We start from the raw sequence: 20200 nt of genomic DNA on the forward strand, positions 1-20200 counted from the left end.
TGGCCAAGATCTTAGTGAATCTCTGGGTGCAGCATTTGCCAACTTTAATTGCAACTCCTCAGATTGCCTGCGTGTTTATTGTAGATATGCAGTTAAGAACATCAGAATGATTCTGGTCCCTTTGGAGGAGGTTAAAGCCCGGTCTACACCTTCTTTGTTAGTCAGTTTGACACAGAGAAGGCATTTAACTGGGTTGATTGGAATATTATGCATGGAGTTCTTGATTGCTATGGCATTATGGGATTCTTTCATGACGCAATTAAAAACTATGTATCATAGCCAGATGGCCTATAATTAGTGTTAATGGTACTCAAAATATTCCCTTTAATATTCAGAGACAAACTTGGCAGTGGTGTGCCTCTCTCCCCACTCATTTATTTTGGTTATGGATCCGCAATCCCGAGATTGTTTGTTTAGTTCATGTATGTCTAATAATCAGTTTATGTATATCTAATAATTTAAAAATGTTCATCTCCCTGCTATTTTTAAATACTTTGTACAACGCTTTGTACTTTTGGATAAGCGTTTAATCAAAACTTAAATAAACTATGAATATAGGTAACAGGCCACACTTTGTGGCTGCATTGCTTGTATATTCTAAAGACAATTTGCACTTCTGTGTCATTTCTACATGCTATTTATTTTTAGTTTTCCTAGTCTCAGCTCACAGTCCTGCTAGTGGGTGGAGGTAGCGAAAAGACTGAATTCTACCAGTGACATCACTGGATAAGCCAGGCATCCAACCAATGGCCCTGGGGCCAGAACCTGACCCTCCACGTGGGGGGGGGGGGGTTTCTGGCCCTTGGAAGCTTGGTAATTTATGTGGCGCTTATAGCAAGATTATCATAGGAACCAACTTTTGAAAATGATTAGGGGTGCTGAACTCAAATCACCCAGCAAAGAAAAACAAAATACACCTGGTAGTGAATGACAAGCCTGTATCTAAATGTCAAGAGCAAGGCAGGTAAGGTGGACAAATCAAAAGCTAGGGTCCTGCCACTATCTCCTCCCCTTGCAGCTCCTCAGCATCATATATTCTCTTTCGCTCTCCAATCAGGCCATCTACAGCACTTTTCAACAACCAGTCCCTCAGCCCATCATCTACAGTACATCAGTTTTTTCCTTCAATTTTTTTTTCACGTTCCTAAATTTCTTTTTCTTCCTTGCTCCTCCTGTCTTCTTTCCCTCTGTCCCTACTCCCTCTGCACTTTATAATTTTTTCTTCTTTTGCACAGGCATAATTTGATGTTTTATATTTGGGGGCAGGGAATTTAATAACTCTCTTCCTGTTCTAATCCCTCTTTAAACCCGCGGGCTCACACTGCACGGAAGGCAGCAGTAATGTCCTGCTAATTTGCTAGATGTATGCAGCAAGTCAGGGAGCTCTCCCCCCTGCCCCAGGGCTTCTGCAGCCCCTTAAACAGGCAGCGAGATCGGGGCAGCAGAGAGCAGGGCAGAAGCGGCAATGGAGCAGGAGAGTCAGTAGAGAGGTGTACGACTGGTCCCCAGCAGTCGCTTTAGGAGTTGATTGGCCAGCAGTCAGATCGAGAATTCTGTGTAGTGAATCGCTGCTTTCCCTACTTTTGAATGTCCCTCCCCTCATTTGCATGTGCGGATAGGAGGATGGTCGGCAGAGAGGTAAGTGAATCGGGCTGGAGGGGAATTTGGTTGCTAATGGGTCGCAAACCAATCAGTACATGATAGGTTTTCTTTGGGACTCTAGCCTTATGGCCTATGTACTTCAGCGATCGTCGCTAAACCAGTTTTGACATCTTTAGCGACGATCACATCTACCGACCCGATGCACAAAATGGCTCACCGCGTGTTTGTCCCCTCAATCGCCCATTTTCCGATCTGGCCATGCAAATTAGCTATTTAATATTAAAACTATCCGAGCGATTGATGCACTAACATTGCTTGGTGATGCACAAAAAAAAAGCAATCAAGAAAGCGACTGGTCAAGGCCAATCGCTTACCTGTCTTAATGGCACTTTTTTTAGTAGGCACAGATGCTATGCATGTGTTACACATTAAAAAAAAACTTTTTCTTTAAAAAGCACCCCTCCTTAATGATGGCGGCCCTCCTTGATATCTTCCCGATGACCCCCCCCATGAGAAAAAATTGGCAGGAGCGATACCCATTCCCTCCTGCCAATGGAGGCCCCCACTGCAGGCGCCACCCCCTAAATCATACCCTACCCTCCCCCTTCCAAAAAAGGCAGGAGGGATGCCCACTCCCTCCTGCGACCGGATGCTCCCCCAAACCTCCCCCGTACCTTTGTGTGAAGAGAGCAGGAGGGAAGCTTGGTCCCTCCAGTTCTGAGGATCGCCAATCCAAAATGGCGGGCCTTCCCTTTATCCACTTGAGAGGGGCCTTAGGCGTCTGAGCCAATCAGGCTGTTAGGTCCCTCCTCGTGCATCACATGATGCACCGAGGAGGGGAAGGCCCGCCATGTTGGATTAGTGGGCCTCAGAGCTGGAGGGACTAAGCCTCCCTCCTGCTCTCTTCACACAAAGGTACTGGTGGGGGGGGGGGCTCGGGGGAGCACCCAGTAGCAGGAGAGAGTAGGTGATGGGATGGTTCGAGGGAGTGGCACCAGGCATGGGAGTGGGCATTCCTCCTGCCAATTTTTATTCACATGGGGGGGTTTGGCAAGGCAGGAGGGAGTGTGCATTCCTCCTGCTGATTTTTGCTGGCACGTGGAGGGGGGTGTCGGTCCCTGGTGCCAGTTCGTTAGGGGGTGTCGGGGAGGGCCGTTATCAGTGGGGGGTGCTTTTTTCTTTTAATGGGGCAGATATTGTGCGTGTGTAACAGACACATAGCATCTGTGCCCATTAGAAAAAAAGTTTCCTGCCCCAAACAGCTGAGTGGCAGGAGGCTGTTTTGGGGCTTCCCCTGCCTCTCAGCTGTTCGGGCTTCCCCTGCCAGCTCTGCACATGTGTGAGAGTCGCTCTCACAAAGCAATCAATCAGATGGGAGAGAAGGGCATTATGATGAACCTCCACGTGAATCATTTGTAAGCAAATTTAATTATCTCACTAGTTATGCCCATATGTAGATCATTGATAAATATGTAAAAAAGCAGTGGTCCTAGCATAGACCCCTGGGGAACCCCACTGTTTACCCTTCTCCACTGAGAATACTGACCATTTAACCCTACTCTGTTTTCTATCTTTTAATCAGTTCTTAATTCATAATTAATTCTATCCCATGACTTTCTAATTTCCTCAGAAGTCTTTCATGAGGTACTTTGTCAAATGACTTTTGAAAATCCAGATGCACAATATCAACCAGCTCACCTTTATCTACCTGTTTATTTGCCCCTTTGAGAAATTGTAGTAGATTCATGAGGCAAGATTTCCCTTGACTAAGGACTGGATGCTCTAAAATCGCTGTTAAAATCCTGTGGGTTGCTATGATGCCAGCATATGGTCCAATTTCAAAACAACGATCGACGCTGAAACAATTTTGCATTCAAATGAGTTTTGCGGAGTTCCGCCGTAATCCCATCTGATTAGTCATTGGAGAAACTGACTGACATGCGCAAAGCTGGCAGGGGAAGAAGCCTTGAACACCTGAGCGGCAGGGGAAGCTCTGAAGCACCCTCCTAGCTGTTCGGGACAGGAAGAGTAGGCTTTGGGTTTTTTTAAATGGGCACAGATGTTGTGTGTGCAGTAAAAGGAAGATGGATTGAGACATCCAGGTTTTACTTCCATTACTTTCAATGGAAGTAAAACCCAGATATCTCTATCAGTCTTCCTTACTTCCACTGCTTTTAATTGAAGTAAAACCCGGATATCTCAATCCATCCTCTTTTTTCTGGAGCCATGTGATAACCCTAGACAGAATGGGGTATGGGCTGGCACTGGACAGTCGCACCAATCACAGCTTTGGCCTGGCTGGCCCCTGGATGACAAGCATGTCAGCCTGAGGACAGGTTTCTTGTTATGTGTACATCCAATAAAACGGTGACCTTGGAAGCTACATCTTGTGTGGTGTGATAACTGAAGATACTGGGGGAGGGGAAGAAGCATATGGCACTGTCTAGGTCACTGACCTGGAGGAGAGTAGGGATTTTGCATAAGGAACTGAGTGAGTTGCTGCTGGAAGTTCAGCGTGAGGCCACACTGACCAAAAGAATGTAGGATACGGGATCTCACTATTTCTTATGGCTGTAAAGCTCTTCTGAAATCATTTGCTGCACACACTGTGTGCAGCAAATGATTTCAGAAGAGCTTTACAGCCATAAGAAATAGTAGGCAAGACCAGAGCAAAGACAAAAACTAGCGTGCCGGCAGAAATAATACACTTTGCGACTGCAAGAACCTGCTAGTGAAAGAAAGCATGGAGCAAGAGAAAGCTGGGTCCTCACTGGGGCACTTCTAAATCCGAAAGATGAATGAACCCAATAGTCTAAACAAGGTTTGGAAAACTCTACATTTCTACACAGTTCAACAAGACTTCACTTGCAGCTAAAGTGACAGAGACTGAAACCACAGCAATGTACAAGTCCATGCATATGTGTGTGGGCATACCTTTTACACATTTAAATGTACAGTTTCACTGTTTCAGCTGCCTCTCTGTACGTCCTGATCTAATAGCTGCGACAGATCTCCGTTCTCCTTCACGAAGGCTTGAAAACCTAGTGCCCACTGCCCCCTGCTGCACAGCTCAGGCATTAACCCATCCCTGCTAGTTCCATTATCATTTTAGCTTGTTATCTAGATGATAATATCCAGTTGAATGAGAGGGGCAGATGCAAGCCCACTGGAAGAGGGCACTGGAATACAAACAGCCTCTTCCCTACTGCACTAGTGTCATCAGATCTCCATCAAGAGTCCCTCTAATTATTATGGAGAAAGAGGCTAGAGCCAGGAGGATCCACAGCAAGATAGCAGCACACCACACACAAGCTGAGCCCAGCTTTATCATAAAAGAGCACGCATTCAGTGCTAATACTCAAAAAGAGCCGATGAAGCACACATTTCACTGATCAAACATTAAAAAAGAGACCCGATGTACCAAAGGATACATTGAAAAGGGGTTGATGTATCAAAAGAGTATAGACTGTGTACCAAAGGAGCGTACACTGCACTGATAACACTCAAAATGACAGATGTACACCTCACCAATAAAAATGAAAAGGAACTGATGTACCTAAAGAGTATAGACACCAATACAATACAGTGTCTTATATCCTGCAATTCTCTACAAGGACTCTATGCAGTTTACAATAAGAATTAAATCAAGTTCTTGAAGTTACATTTTTTAAGTCAGATCTTGTGGTTGTTAAAAGGAAGAGGTGAAGGATAAGAGGTTGCTATATAGAGAAGAGAGATGTCTTTAGTTCCTTCTGGGAGTCAAGGCAAGTGGTGGGTCATCTTAGGTATGTTGACAGTTTGTTCTACACTAGTAACACTGTAAAAACAATCTGATGTTCCAAAGAAGTGCACACTGCACTGATAACAGTGAAAATGACAGATGCATCAAAACAGATTGGTCAGACTGGATGGGCTAATTTGGAATTTATCTGCTGTCATCTGCTAAGTTACTTTGCTAACAGCATTGCCAGTCTAAGTCATGTCCCTCCATATTGTGGACAGCAGCGCCCACCTATGCCTCTGCAGCGTATGGCTATGCAGGAACATGAAGTACTGCAGAGCGAAGGCTTCCGGGGCAGACCGACAGCAGCAGGATCACTCGCTAATGCCGCCGGCTGCCCGATGTTTTGAAATTGCAGAACCGGAGGAGGGACATGGGGGCAGGGGAAACCCTGACTCCGGTATGGCCCAGGTGAGGTGCTGGAAAGAGGCTGCGATGGGGGTGGGGCAGTTTAGAGGTGAAACTAGGGGTGGGCCAGAGCGGGGAATGGGCAGGGCTGGGGGCAGGGCCAGATGTCTTCTTTTTTGACTTACCAGATCTGGTAACCCTACTCTGAATGCCCCTCCCTCTGTCTTTCTGCTCTGTATCCTGCCCCATCTCTATACTGCTCACTTCACCTTGTCTGACTCCATCTCTGGGTCACACCTGCTCTATCCTGACATGGTGTTTGCTGGTCCCTGGGAGGAATGGTCTTATCCCTCTCCTGCATAGATCCCTAAACTGACTTTTGCTTCCCAACCCCAGCAGAGGCAGGTGCATACACAAAGGGGCAAATTCTGTAAAGGACGTCTAACTTTTATGCACTGTTTAGACGTCCGGTTGGAAAATGCTAAGCGCGATTCTATAATGCATAGACGCACTATAGAGAATTGCATTCAGCGCCGCTCAACAAATTTAGATGTCCTTTATATAATCACCTTTTAGGTGTCGCATAGATGTCTTCACGTTGTCAATAACGTTATCATGTTTTAGCATTATGATATCATTTAGAGCGGCAATTTTATGCTGTTTTTTTTACACTAAAATTATATGCAGTAAAATGGAATTATACTTTATTTATATACTACTTATATCCTAAGTGGTTTTACATTCAGCTACTTTATCATATTTCCCTTCTGTCCTGGTGACTAGTGTAACTGATGCAATGAGGGGATTTAAGTGACTTGCCCAAGGTCACATGGAGTAGTGAAGGATTTGAACCCACAACCTCAGGATACTGAGGCTGTAGCTCTAACCACTGCACCATACACACTCAGATATTAAACCACATGTCAATTCAAAAGTCAAGCTTATATCCTCTTGATTCATACGCAATCATTTCTCTAGGATAAATATCAAACATGTACCTTCAACACTTGTCCAGTTCTGTATACTAAACCTTAAATTTTTTGATATAAAAAGGACTCGTCTTTGATAATAATGGAAAATTAAGTTTAATAATGCATTACTCAAGCAAAGCACATGATAAAATGTATTGCATTCTAAACCTCATTCCCTAAGTTTAAGAAAATAAGAAGAGAAACCCTACTCACAATGACTGTGGTTCAGAGCAAGTGGACATGTCTGATGAACAATCTTCATATTACTATGACATCATCAATATGCACCTAGATGGCAGATGAGGTACCTGGTCAGATTAAGGATTAAAACCTATGGAAACTGGAAGCTCTGTCTTTAACCACTGAGCCATAGGTGCTTCCTTTTAGGTAGGGTTCCTGCCATATGAGATGATATTTTAGGAGATTATAGCCATTTCAGGGTAAAAATAAGTTTCCCTCTAGACCCTGGCAAGGGCAGACTGCAAAGGTAAATGGCAAAGCCCACAACCCATACTCTCTTAAGAGACCAAAAAGACACTATTAAGGTATGGAGGGGGTTGTGTGGATTTGAACCCATAACCTTTGGAAGTAAGAAGAAGAGATGCCTTTAACTACTGAGCCACAGGTGCTTCTTTTAGACAGGGATTCCTATTATTTTTTAGTGACATTCTGCAATCTAGGTGCATATTGATGATGTCATAATGATGTCAAGATTGTGCATCAGACATGTCCACTTGCTCTGAGCTACAGCCATTGTGAGTAGGGTTTCTCTTTTTATTTTCTTAACCTTTTAGAAATGAGGTTTAGTATATATATATATACAGTCAAACCTCGGTTTACGAGTACCACAGTTTACGAGTGTTTTGCAAGACGAGCAAAACATTTGCAAAATCTGCAATTCAGAAACCGAGCTTAACTCGCTATACGAGTGTGTCCCAAAGTAAAACATCCCACATCCCCCTCTCCATACCTTGCAATGCACGCACACTGACTGCAGATTTTCCTTCTGCTTCTCTTCCACACTGCAGTTTTTCCTTTTAAGGTGTCTAACCTGCTGCTCCATGCGTCCCGCTTGAGGGCAATGCGGTATTTCCCTCTGCCGCCCCTGGATGATTGCCTTCTTGCCAGCTCCCTCCTCCTTGCTATGATGTTCGCTCGGGGCTGCTGGCAGCAGCTCCTGCGTGCCTCCTACGGCTGGCCTGGAGGCGTTCCCTCTGATGTTGCGACGTCAGAGGGAGGGCTTCTGGGTCAGCCGCGGGGGGACAAGTGGGAACCGCTGCCCATGTGGCCCAGCGAACACCACAGCAAGGAGGAGGGAGCCGGCAAGAAGGAAGCCACCCGCGGCACAAAACGAACAACAAAAAAGTTAAAGCTGCAAGGCCCCAGTGATTAGCAAGTTGCGTGGTTGGTTCGGCTATGGAAAGAGCAAAGTTCTCTTGAATTCAGCTTACTTAACCATTCTGTTCACACGGTAATCCAGAGGGAGGTGGAATAAACCCTTCGGAGGTGGAATAAACACTCCCCACTGTGGGCTCAACATCTCTCCCCTCGGAACAGTTTTTCTTCCTCCTCCTCTTCCCTGTAGATCTGAAACTGCTCCATCACCTTTCTCACTCCTCTGCAGTTCTGTCATGTTTATGTCGGTCGCTGTCAGCGGTAGCAACAAATCGTCTGAGTCTCCATTATATCCTATGTGGAACTTTGCTTTGATATACGAGCGCTTTGGATTGCGATTATGCTCCTGGAACAGCTTATGCTCGTAAACCAAGGTACCACTGTATATATATTTGATGTCTTTGCTTGAGTAATGCATTATTAAACATCTTTTTCTATTATTCTCAAAAAGGATTCCTCTTTACCCCCCAAAATAGAAGTTTAGTATGCAATATATATATTTTTCAAGTGCTTTGTTTAAGTAATGCATTATTAAACATCTTTTGACCTTAATATCAAACTGGAGTCCTCTTTACTGCAAAAAATAAAGCCCTATTCATCTATATGTGGACACCTCTGGCACGCCTAAGTCATGTCCACCTAACTCGTGCCCTGGTTTTGCAATGCCTTATTTTAGGTGCTAGGTAGACACATTAGGATGATGAGCGGCATGCGATTCTGTAAATGGACATCTATATTGAAGCCATGCCCATGTTACGCCCATCCCATTAGGTGCAGCTTTTTCTGATGGGCTGCCACAAAATTGTAGACGTCTATCTTGTGAATTGCACACAGCCTTTAGATGTATAACTTCCAGTTATTGCTTGTTAAACTTGTTAATTTGGCTTATTATCCAATTTACTTGGACGCTTAAGTTGCTGGACATCCACATTGTAGACGCCTAACTTTAGGCTTCCTTTACAGAATTTGCCTCAAAGTCTTTGGGGACTGTACAGCATCATGTAAGAGCTTCTCTTACTTCTGAGGCTTTTCCTGCCCCAAGAACAGTAAGATTTGAGAGATTTTTGGGGTAGAGGTCTGTGGTTTACAGTGGGTTCTGTGTATATGTTTGACATCTCTACTACCCGCCACAGAATATCCACAGCTCCATCACATCAGAGCATCCACATCTACTCAACATCCCTATCTCATGCACTTGGCTATCCACACCTCCACTGCTTCCTCCATCACCTAACTCTGAAAATCCACAGCGTCTCCTATGCTTTGCTCCTAAGCATCCGCATGTTCCTCAAATGCACAGCAGCATCGCAACCTCCACTCTTCACCCCAGTCATGCTTAGCTGCACTATGACTTTGCCTCTCTGCTGAAGTGTCCACAGCTGCACATCTCTCATACTCCTTGCCATAATATCCTCAACTTCAGAACATCTCCATTTCTTGACAAAAGACCTCCATATCTCCATCACAACCCCCATCCCTATTCATGTTCCTAAGCATCTACACCTATACCAAATCTGGCATCCACTGATCCTGCACTAAGATATCCACAGCTATATTGCATACCCAATTCCATGCCTTTAAGCATTCATATCTCCAAAACATTACATGCCTGAGCTTCCACAGCTCCATGATATCTCCACTCATGAACAATACCTAACTCTTTCACATCCAGGCTCCATTACATCTTCCACACCTATAATGGAGCATCCAAAGCTCCACAACATTCCCCATCTCTTGCTCTGGAGCATCCATACCTCCACCAGAACCCTCATTCCCTGTGCTTGAATATTCATAGTTTCATAACATCCTTATCTCCTATACTGAAGAATCCAAAGCTCCATCATATCCCCCAATCTATGTCCATGACTGCCAAACCCCGCATCTCTAATCCCCTGTCCCTGAGCATATATAGGCCACCACAATTTCATCTCTTTCTCCTGAAAATTCCATATCTTCATCACATACCCATCCCCTGCCCCTGAACATCTACAGATCTACCACATCCTCTATCCCCTTACAAGAGCATTTACAGTTCCACGATTCTTATGCACTATAGTCAAATCGCTTTTTATTGATGGTTCAAAAACAGATACAACAAAAGAAATACAGTGCTAATGTATAAACAAAGAATCCAAAGTGCCTACAAATCCATACTCTTATGACTCTATTCCCAGAGCAGAATAGGTGGCACAACAGTCACAATGAAAGAACCCACTGTCACCCACAAGAAGCATACTCCCCCTCTCCCCTCCTTTGTTTTCAGTACCAAATCAATCCTCCCCCCTAGGTGGAAGATGACCCGAAACGAAAAAATAAAGCAGTACCTTAAGACAAATCATTCAGAATCCAACTCCTCAGCTAATGTGGCAGCATAGAAAAATTAAGACAGATAAAGACCATATGTCCTATATCAGTGGTCTCAAACACGCGACCCGGGGGCCACATGTGGCCCGCCAGATACTATTTTGAGGCCCACAGCACGTCTATCATAATCACAAAAGTAAAACAGTTTCTTGATCATATGTCTCTTTAGCTATAAATGACAAAAGGAAAGATTGATAAACTATAAAGAGTTTTACCTCATGCAAAATTGTCAATTCTTTAATAAGACATGAACTATTTTTTCAGAGGCCCTCCAAGTACCTACAAATCCAAAATGTGGCCCTGCAAAGGGTTTGAGTTTGAGACCACTGTCCTATATCGTCTGGCTATCCATGTCATTCCCCTTCTTATTGTGGATATTAGACATTTTTAGGTAGAGGGCAGAAATTTGAGAAGGGGACTCAAATCCTGCCTCTTTTGGTTTCAGGCAGGCTTGGGGGCTGATGGGACTTTCACCCCCTCCAAGGTTGGCTCTGTCACTTCTCTGAAGCATCTATAGGTAAATGGTAAAAAAGAAACTTAGAAAAGCAGTTGCAAAGGTCAAAAATTTACATCAATCATGGATCTTATTCAAAATCCTGGAAGCCCAGACTAGATATATTCCACTAGATATATTCCATGTAATGAAAAAAGGATGAAGGAAGACCAAACGGCAGCTGGTGTGGTTAACTAGTGAGGTGAAAGAAGTTATTAGAGCTAAAAGACAATCCTTCAGAAAGTGGAAGAAGGATCCAACTGAAAATAATTGGAAACAAGGAATGGCAAGATGCTAATAAGGAAGGCAAAGAAGATTGTGCTGGAAGCAAAAATACACAGTCAAACATTTTTAGGTATATTAAAAGTAAGAAGCTGGGAAGAGAATTGGTTGGACCACTAGGCAACCAAAGGATAAAAAGGGGCTTCAGGGAAGACAAGGCCATAGCAGAGAGATTAAATTAATTATTTGCTTCATTTTTCACTGAGAAAAAGGTAGGGGAATTACTGGTGCCAGAAATGCTATTCAATTCTGATGAATCAGAGAAACGCAAACAAATTTCTGTAACACTGGAAGATGTAATGGGTCAATTTGACATATTGAACAGTAGCAAATAACCTGGACCGGATGGTATATATCCCAGAGTGCTGATAGAATTGAAAAATGAACTTCCAGAGTTAGTAATTTGTGATTTTTCTTTAAAATACAGCATAGTACCGGAAGACTTGAGGGTGGTCAACGTGATGCTGATATTTAAAAAGGGTCATGTTCTATGATTCTGACATAGGTGCTGGGCAAAATGGTAGAGACTATTATAAAGAACAAAATGGCAGAACATATTCATAAGCATGGATTAATGAGAGAAAGCCAACATGGATTTAGTCAAAGGAAATCTTGTCTCACCAATCTAGTGAACTTCTTTGAAGGAGGTGAATGAATATGTGAATAAAGGTGAGCCGACTGATATTTTGTATTTGGATTTTCTAAAGGTATTTGACAAAGTACCTCATGAAAGACTTCTGAGGAAATTAGAAAGTTATGGGATAGGAGGTAATGTCTTATTATGGATTAAGATCCAATTGAAAGAAAGAAAACAGAGAGTAGGTTTATAAATGGTCAATATTCTCAATGGAGAAAGGTAAATAGTTGGGTTCCCAAGGGGTCTATGCTGGGACTTGTGCTTTTTAATATTTATCAATGATCTAGAGATGGGAATAACTAGTGAGACAATTAAATTTGCTGATGACACAAAGTTGTTAAATCGCAAGAGAATTGTGAAAAATTGCAAGAGGACTGGAAGACTGAGCATCAAAATGGCAGGTGACGTTTAATGTGAGCAAATGCAAAGGAACCTGAACTATAGCTACATGATGCAGGGTTCTGCGTTAGGAGTCACTGTCCAGAAAAACAATCTAGGTGTCATCACTGAGGATACGTTGAAACCCTCAGTTCAATGTGCAGCAAATAGAATGTTAGGAATTATCAGGACAGGAATGGAAAACAAAGATGAAAATGTTATAATGCCCTTGTATCGCTCTGATATGGCTGCAGCTCAAACACTATGTGCAATTCTGGTCGCCCTATCTCAAAAAAGATATAACGGAATTAGAAAAGGTACAGAGAAGGGTGACAAAATTGATAAAAGGAATGGAATGCGCTCCCGAGAGAGGTGGTGGAGAGGAAAATGGTGACTGAGTTCAATGAAGTGTGGGATGAGCACAGAGGATCTAGAATCAGAAAATAATATTAAATATTGAACTAAGGCCAGTACTGGGCAGACTTGCACGGTCTGTGTCTGTATATGGCCGTTTGGGGGAGGATGGGCTGGAGAGGGCTTCAATGGCTGGGAGGGTGTAGATGGGCTGGAGTAGGTTTTGACGGAGATTTCGGCAGTTGGAACCCAAGCACAGTACCGGGTAGAGCTTTGGATTCTTGCCCAGAAATAGCTAAGAAGAAAAAATTTTAATTGAATCAGGTTGGGCAGACTGGATGGATCATTCAGTCTTTATAGAAATCTGCTGTCATCTACTATGTTACTATGAGGAAAGGCTAAAGTGGCTAGGGCTCTTCAGCTTGGAGAAGATGGCTCAGGGGGTAATATGATAGAAGTCTATAAAATACTGAGTAGAAAGGGTAGATGTTAATTGCTTATTTTCTCTTTTCGAAAATACTAGGACTAGGTAGCATGCGATGAATCTACTAAGTAGTAGATTTAAAACAAAGTGGAGAAAATATTTCTTCACACAACATGTAGTTAAAATCTGGAATTTGTTGCCGTTGAATGTGCTGAAATCAGCAGGATTTAAAAGAGGTTTGAATAATTTCCAAAAATCGAAGTCCAAAGACCATTATTGAGATAGCTTGGGGTAATCCACTGCTTATTCTTAGGATAAGCAATATAAAATCTGTATTACTACTTGGGATCTAGCTAGGTACTTGGGATCTGGGTTGGCCACTGTTGGAAACAGGATACTGGGCTTGATTGACCTTTGGTCTGTCCCAGTAGGGCAATTCTTATGTTCTTATTTCCTGCACTGAAAAATCCCTAGCATTCCTCCTCCTCTTCCCCTGAATATCCACTGCTCCACAACATCCCTATGCCCTGGCCTTGGGTATCACAGCTCTATCACATCCTTCATCAGCAGCCTTGAAGATCCACAGCTGCACCCTAGCCTCCATTCCCTCCTCCGAGTATCCATCCCCATCCCCTGCCCTTGGAACATCGACAGCTTCATAACATCCTTAACTTCTGGCCTTTAGCATCCACAGCTCTACCTCATCCTTCGTCCCTTCGTCCTCAGCATCAACAGCTCCACCTCATCATCCCTTTGCTCTCAGCATCCACGACATCCCGTCCCGTGCCCTTGAGCATCCCGACTCCACAGCATTACCCCCAGCCCACCACCTGCCCCTGTTATGGAGTATCTTCTGCTCGTTGCATCCCACGTCCTCATCGGCAGAGCATCCCCGCTCTCCCCCCTCCCTTTTCCTTCCCGGGCCTCACCTGCCGCGGCTCCGAGCTTTCGCTTTTTCCGCTTCTCCTGGCCTCAGGACGCCGCATGGAGCTCGGACGGCGATCCTCCTCCTCCCCCCCCCCCTCCTCCTCCTCTCCGTGTACCCCCCAGGGACAGGCACGCCCTGAGCCAAGCTGCACAACACCCGGCAGGAGCAGCAGCTCCAGCCCCTTAAAGAGACACGCACCGAAACCGCTCGGCCTCCCTGGCGTTCCGCCCGTTTCCGTGCAAACACGGCGCCAGAGGGCTTACCCTCGCGCAAGATTAAAGCGTCCTTAAATTATCCAGGCTCTAATTAGCTCTGAAGTTTTGGAGGTTTCAGAACCGAAGCCGTCCTTTAGCACCAGACTCTCGCGTCCCCGCCCCTCCCCCAACCAGTGTATCAGGGGAGGTCACTGCTTTTATGCTACGTCCCCTCTGGGGGGGGGGCAAATGTTCCGCCAGGTATAATAATCCCGAGCGGAGAAAAGAGAGAAGCGGTTTGAGACGGACAAGACATGCGAGAAAACAAAATGCAGATTAACGATGGTGGGTGAGCGGGATAAAACTGAGCCGGACAAGAAGCCACGTGAGGAAATCGGCTCTCAAAATACAGTGGAAATGGGAGAGATTCCTGTACTTGTAGCAGCTCAAAGATAGGAAAGTGAAAATTGTAGACATTCTTGGGCACTTTCAGAAAGTTTGTGGCAAATATACATTTGTACAGTATAGTTGATCCAAAATAAAGTCATTTTCTGACGTTTGTGCGTCTGGATAATTGATTTTGTTATCTTTGGGGATGGGAGGATCTTCGCGACAGACGGAGAGAAGGGAGGAGGATAGAAAGCTGTGGAATGGGGAGTAAAGAGAGAGGACTATGGAAAGCAGGAGGAGGAAAGGCAAGGGGAGAAGAATGAAAAGAGGGAGGCTGGACCAGGAGAGGAATGAAGGAAGGTGGACCCATTTCTTCACATATCTCTTTCTAATGTTGATTTCATCCCACTCATTCTTCCAACCCTCTACCCCCCACCACACACACAGAGCAGGTACTGTTGGAGTGGACATTGGGTAAAAGAAGACAGATACTCAAGGGCCCAATACAATGAGAGGCTGTCTTGGTAAGGCGTGAGGGCACTAAAATGAAGTTGTTCCTCATTTCCACTATGGGCTCCAATGTGTATAAATCAACCCTATGCCCACAACCCAGGCATCCCTCCACTGCCAATTCTCTCTCTCTCCCTCCCCAGCCATCCCATAGTTATGCTCCTCCTTTAATTCATTCCTTTTTATCTGGGTGGGGCTTGGTTTTATCAGTGCAGGGTAGGGTAGTTTCTGGAGCTACTTCGGGTGGGCTAATGGATCATGCTCTCTAAATCATGGTTTTAAACCTCCTCTGGCTCCTGACAGCCAAAGAAAAAAAAAAAGCAGCTTGAGGCATCACACTATTAAAGCATTACAACATCAATGTACCAAAAAGCAGTGGGATCAAGACCCTAGAGAGAACTGTGGAAAACAAAGAGGCTGTGATCACCTAGGGCAACCCTATTTCGACTGATAAAAAGCTGGATGCCAGAAAACCAGATATAGTGGTAAAAGGGAAAAACACTAGAACATGGGTTGATTATAGAGATGTCAATCTCAAGTGAATATTTGGTGAATCGCATGAAGAGAGGGAAGATCTTCAAGTACCAAGAAATACAGCCCAAGACCAAAAAAAATGAAGCAGAAAGATACAGAAATATTTCCCATTGCTCTGGATGCTACAGATTCGATCAAAAAGAACTTCCAAGTGCATCTGGATAAGTTGCCTATACACGTTACATCTTATGAACTCCAGAAGGAAGCTCTCTCTAGCACACTGCAGCATTAGCATACATTTGAGAGACAGGAATCATATGCCACATACCCTGGATTAGGATTGAGGTTCATACTTGAGAATGACACGGGGACAAATTTTCCACCATCCCCGCCGGAACTCATTTTCCCATCCTGTCCCCGTGAGTTCTTATCCTGCCCCTGTCCTTGCCGCATTCCTGCAAGTTCCGTTCTCATCTGCACAAGCCTCAAACACTTTAAAATCATACGTGTTTGAGGCTTGTGCGGTGAAGGCAGAGCTTACAGGAATGGAGCAGGGAAAGCGACAAAACTCACGGGGACAGGACAGGGAAATTGAGTTCCCGCGGGGATGGGGAAAAATTTGTCCCCTTGTGATTCTCTAGTTCATTCCAAGTTTATTAGGATTTTCTATCCCACCCAACGAATAGACCATCAGTATGGCTCACAATCTAATGGAAGAGTAGAGGAGAAAGGTGGGAGAAATAATGGAGTACAAGAATATGACAGTCAAGGTAAGGGGGAGCTAAAACTACAATATAGTATAGGATGGGTGTGGGGGGGGAGTAAAGACATAAGAGGAAGCAAAATGTCCACAGGACTCACACCTTGCTCAGTGACTACTGCAACGTACTTCTCTCGGGCCTCCCGCGTACCTGTCTCACACTTCTTCAATCCGTTCAAAATGCTGCTGCACGACTCATATTCTGTAAGAGCTGCTAGTCTCACATTACCCCTCTCCTCAAGTCGCTTCATTAGCTCCCCATCCGTCTCCAAATACAGTTTAAACTCCTCTTGCTGACCTACAAGTGCGTTTTCTCTGAAGCCTCCCCGATATCTCCGCTCGTCAGGCAAGCCCCTCTTATCTGTACCCTTCTCTTCCACTGCCAACTCCAGACTCCATCCCTTCTTTCTTGCAGCGCCGTGTGCCTGGAACAGGTTGCCTGAATCAATACGTCAGGCTCCGTCCTTGGCAGTGTTCAAATCCAAGCTAAAGGCCCAATTTTTTTGAAACTGCTTTCAACTCTTAACTCCCACTCACTGCTGTCAGATACCTATATCCACTACAACCTCCCCAACCCTGACTTGTCCTGTCTAAATTAGATTGTAAGCTCTTCTGAGCAGGGACTGTCTATTATATGTTAAAATGTACAGCGCTGCATACGCCTTTCAGCGCTATAGAAATAATAAATAGTAGTAGTAGACTAGTAGAGAGCTTAGGAACAGGCATCCTTGAAGACCTGACTTGAATTTATCAAGAGATGTTTGAGTCACAAATTTTTGGGAAGGGAGTTCACAATTCTGAACCTTGTACCGAGAAAGCAGAATGTCCAATATGTTCATGCACAATGTCACACTATGTTGGGATCACTAACTGGTCTCAGTGCTCTCGCCGGGGCATACAGAATGAGGTAATGTGCAAGGTAGGCTGGCTCACCTGAGGCTACAACTTTGAAACTAATACAAGAGTTTTAATGGTAATACGGTGAGCAATGGGCAAGCAATGTGCATTTTTTTATGAGAGGAGTAACATGGTCGTACTTATGAACATTAGTCGAATTGCGGAGTTTTGAATAACTTGCAGTCTTTGGAAATCCTTTTCTCTAAGACCAGTATAAAGGGGGTTACAATAGTTTAATTGTTGGATGACTAAGGAATGAATAAGATATTTAGTGCTGGAGGAAATATCAAGGAAGACTGAACAGATTAATTGGAGTTTGATTAGGAGATTTGGGCTGAGAAAGTGAGCATCAAATTTAACATAACTCCAAGAATACACACCTAAGGCAACAGGGGTCTTACAGAGTGAGATTGGGATGGGAAGGATATTGGGATCTCTACTAGTAAAGAGAATGGATTTATCTGGGTTTAAAATGAGGGGGGTGCTTTGTAAACCAGTCAGTAAACTGTATGAGATTATTATTAATCACAGAGATTTACTGAATGCTTCAAGCATTGAGAGGGCAAATAACTTGAATATAAGAACATAAGAATAGCCTTACTGGGTCAGACCAATGATCCATCTAGCCCAGTATCCTGTCTTCACGGAGGCCAATCCAAGTCACAAATACCTGGCAAAAACCCAAATAGTAGCAGCATTTCATGCCACCGATCCGGGGAAAGCGATGGCTTCGCCCATGTCTGTCTCAACAGCAGTGTACAGACTTTTCCTCCAGGAACTTATCCAAACCTTTTTTAAAAACAGCTACTTTAAATGCTCTTACCACATTCTCTGGTAACACATGTACCTGTTCTACACCACTCAGGATTTTGTAGACTTCAAATCATATCTCCCCTCAGCCATCTCTTTTCCAAGCTGAAGAACCCTAACCATTTTAGTCTTTCCTCATAAGAGAGGAGTTTGATCCCCTTTATCATCTTGGTTGCTCTTCTTTGAACCTTTTCTAGTGCTGCTATGTCTTTCTTGTGATAAGGAGATTAGAATTGAACTCTATATTCCAGATGAGGTTGCACCATGGAGCGATACAGAGGCATTATAACATTCTTAGTCTTGTTAACCATCCCTATTTTAATAATTCCTAGCATCCTGTTTGCTTTTTTAGCCATTGCCGCACATTGTGCGGAAGGTTTCATCGTATTTTCTACAATACGATGAAACCTTTTCTTGGGCACTAACCCCCATGGTGGAGCCTAGCCTCTGGTAACTGTGATTCGGGTTATTCTTCCCAATTTAATTTGCCACTTGGACGCCCAGTCTTCCAATTTCCTAAGGTCTGCCTGCAATTTTTCACAATCTACATGCATTTTAACAACTTTGAACAATTTAGTGTCATCTGCAAATTTAATCACCTCACTCGTTCCAGTTTCCAAATCATTTATAAATAAGTTCCCTGCGGCACTCAACTGTTTATTCTCCTCCATTGAGAAAAGTACCATTTAACCCTACCCTCTTTTCTATCTGATAATCAATTCCTAATCCACAACTGAACTTTGCCATCTATCCCATGACTCAGGAGCCTGTCATGAGGAACTTTTTCAAAAGCTCACTGAATTTGGACTTGGAGGATGAGATGTACAGCATTAGCATCTATGAGACAAACATGGTTTTTTTTGTTACATAGAAGTTTCTGGATCCCTGTTTGTTTACAAAAATTAGACAGTTCTAAATCTAATAGATGCTGGAACTGTCATCTTGATGTAGGGACATCTGCTGTTCTATTGTCTTTTGATACTTAACTTTTGGAAGTCAATATGGGGACAGATTAATACCATACTGAAAGCTTCAATTCCATTGACGTATGAGGTAATTATATGTGGAACGTTATTGCATATTAAGCCCCCATGGACCGCTGTAAATGCTGGCTTTTCCTAATTATGGAAACTAAGAACCATCAGAAAGTACTTCGATACTACCTCATTCCACTTACTGGTGCAATCCTCCATTCTAAGCTTACTTGACTATTGTAACATCATTTACCTGGGGTCTTTCAAAAAAACCATTCAAAGACTCCGAATCATCCAAAATTCGGTAATCCGACTGATCTTTGGGCTAAAAAAATGGGAACATTTAACTCCCTACTACCAAAAACTCCACTGGCTGCCCTTGGAAGCAAGAGTACAGTTCAAGTTTGCCTGTCTCTGTTTAAAATCCATTCTTGGCTTGGCCCCCATATACTTGGTTCCCCATTTTATCTTAGATTGTTCATCCAGACCCACATACAGAGTTCATCTGTTTAACCATCCAACGCTAAAGGCCTGCCGTTACGAAAGATACCTGAACAGAACACTTGCCTTCCAAGCAGGCCAACTAAATGATTGGTTGGGCAATATTATTGCGCGCTCCTCATCCTACCTAAATTTCAGAAAATTATTAAAAACAAACCTGTTCAACCGATTTGTATCCTAAGACCTCTTATGCCCAACCTCTTGTTTCCCATTCTTTGCATTGAATTTTAGTTGCCAGGCATTAGACCATTCCTCTAACTTTTGCAGATCCTTTTTCATATTTTCCACTCCCTCTTTGGTGTCTACTCTGTGACAAATCTTGTATCATCTGCAAAAAGGCACACTTTCCTTCTAACCCTTCAGCAATGTCACTCACAAACATATTGAACAGGATTGGCCCCAGCACCGAACCCTGAGGGACTCTATTACTCACCTTTCCTTCCTCCGAGCGGCTTCCATTAACCACCACCCTCTGGCGTCTGTCCGACAGCCAGTTTCTAACCAAGTTCACCACTTTGGGTCCTAACTTCAGCCCTTCAAATTTGTTCAACAGCCTCCTGTATCAAAGGCTTTGCTGAAATCTAAGTAAATTACATCTAGCATATGTCCTCGATCCAGCTCTCTGGTCACCCAATCAAAAAATTAAATCAGGTTCGTTTGGTACGATTTACTTTTTGTAAAGCCATGTTGCCTCGGATCCTGTAACCCATTAGATTCAAGAAAGTACACTATC

At 43.8% G+C, this 20200-nt stretch overlaps 1 protein-coding gene across 2 annotated transcripts in view; it reads right to left on the minus strand.

Moving 5' to 3' along the window:
- The window catches only part of MAP3K12 (mitogen-activated protein kinase kinase kinase 12), a 304527-nt gene extending 290494 nt beyond the window's left edge, over positions 1-14033 (minus strand). For both annotated transcript variants that reach the window (XM_033938532.1, XM_033938529.1), the window contains exon 1: positions 13959-14033. The gene's annotated coding sequence lies outside the window, so the exon portion shown is untranslated. The remainder of the gene's footprint in view (positions 1-13958) is intronic.
- Between the last annotated feature and the right edge of the window lie 6167 nt (positions 14034-20200).

Source organism: Geotrypetes seraphini, chromosome 3, assembly GCF_902459505.1.
Source record: "Geotrypetes seraphini chromosome 3, aGeoSer1.1, whole genome shotgun sequence".
NCBI classification, from domain to species: domain Eukaryota; kingdom Metazoa; phylum Chordata; class Amphibia; order Gymnophiona; family Dermophiidae; genus Geotrypetes; species Geotrypetes seraphini.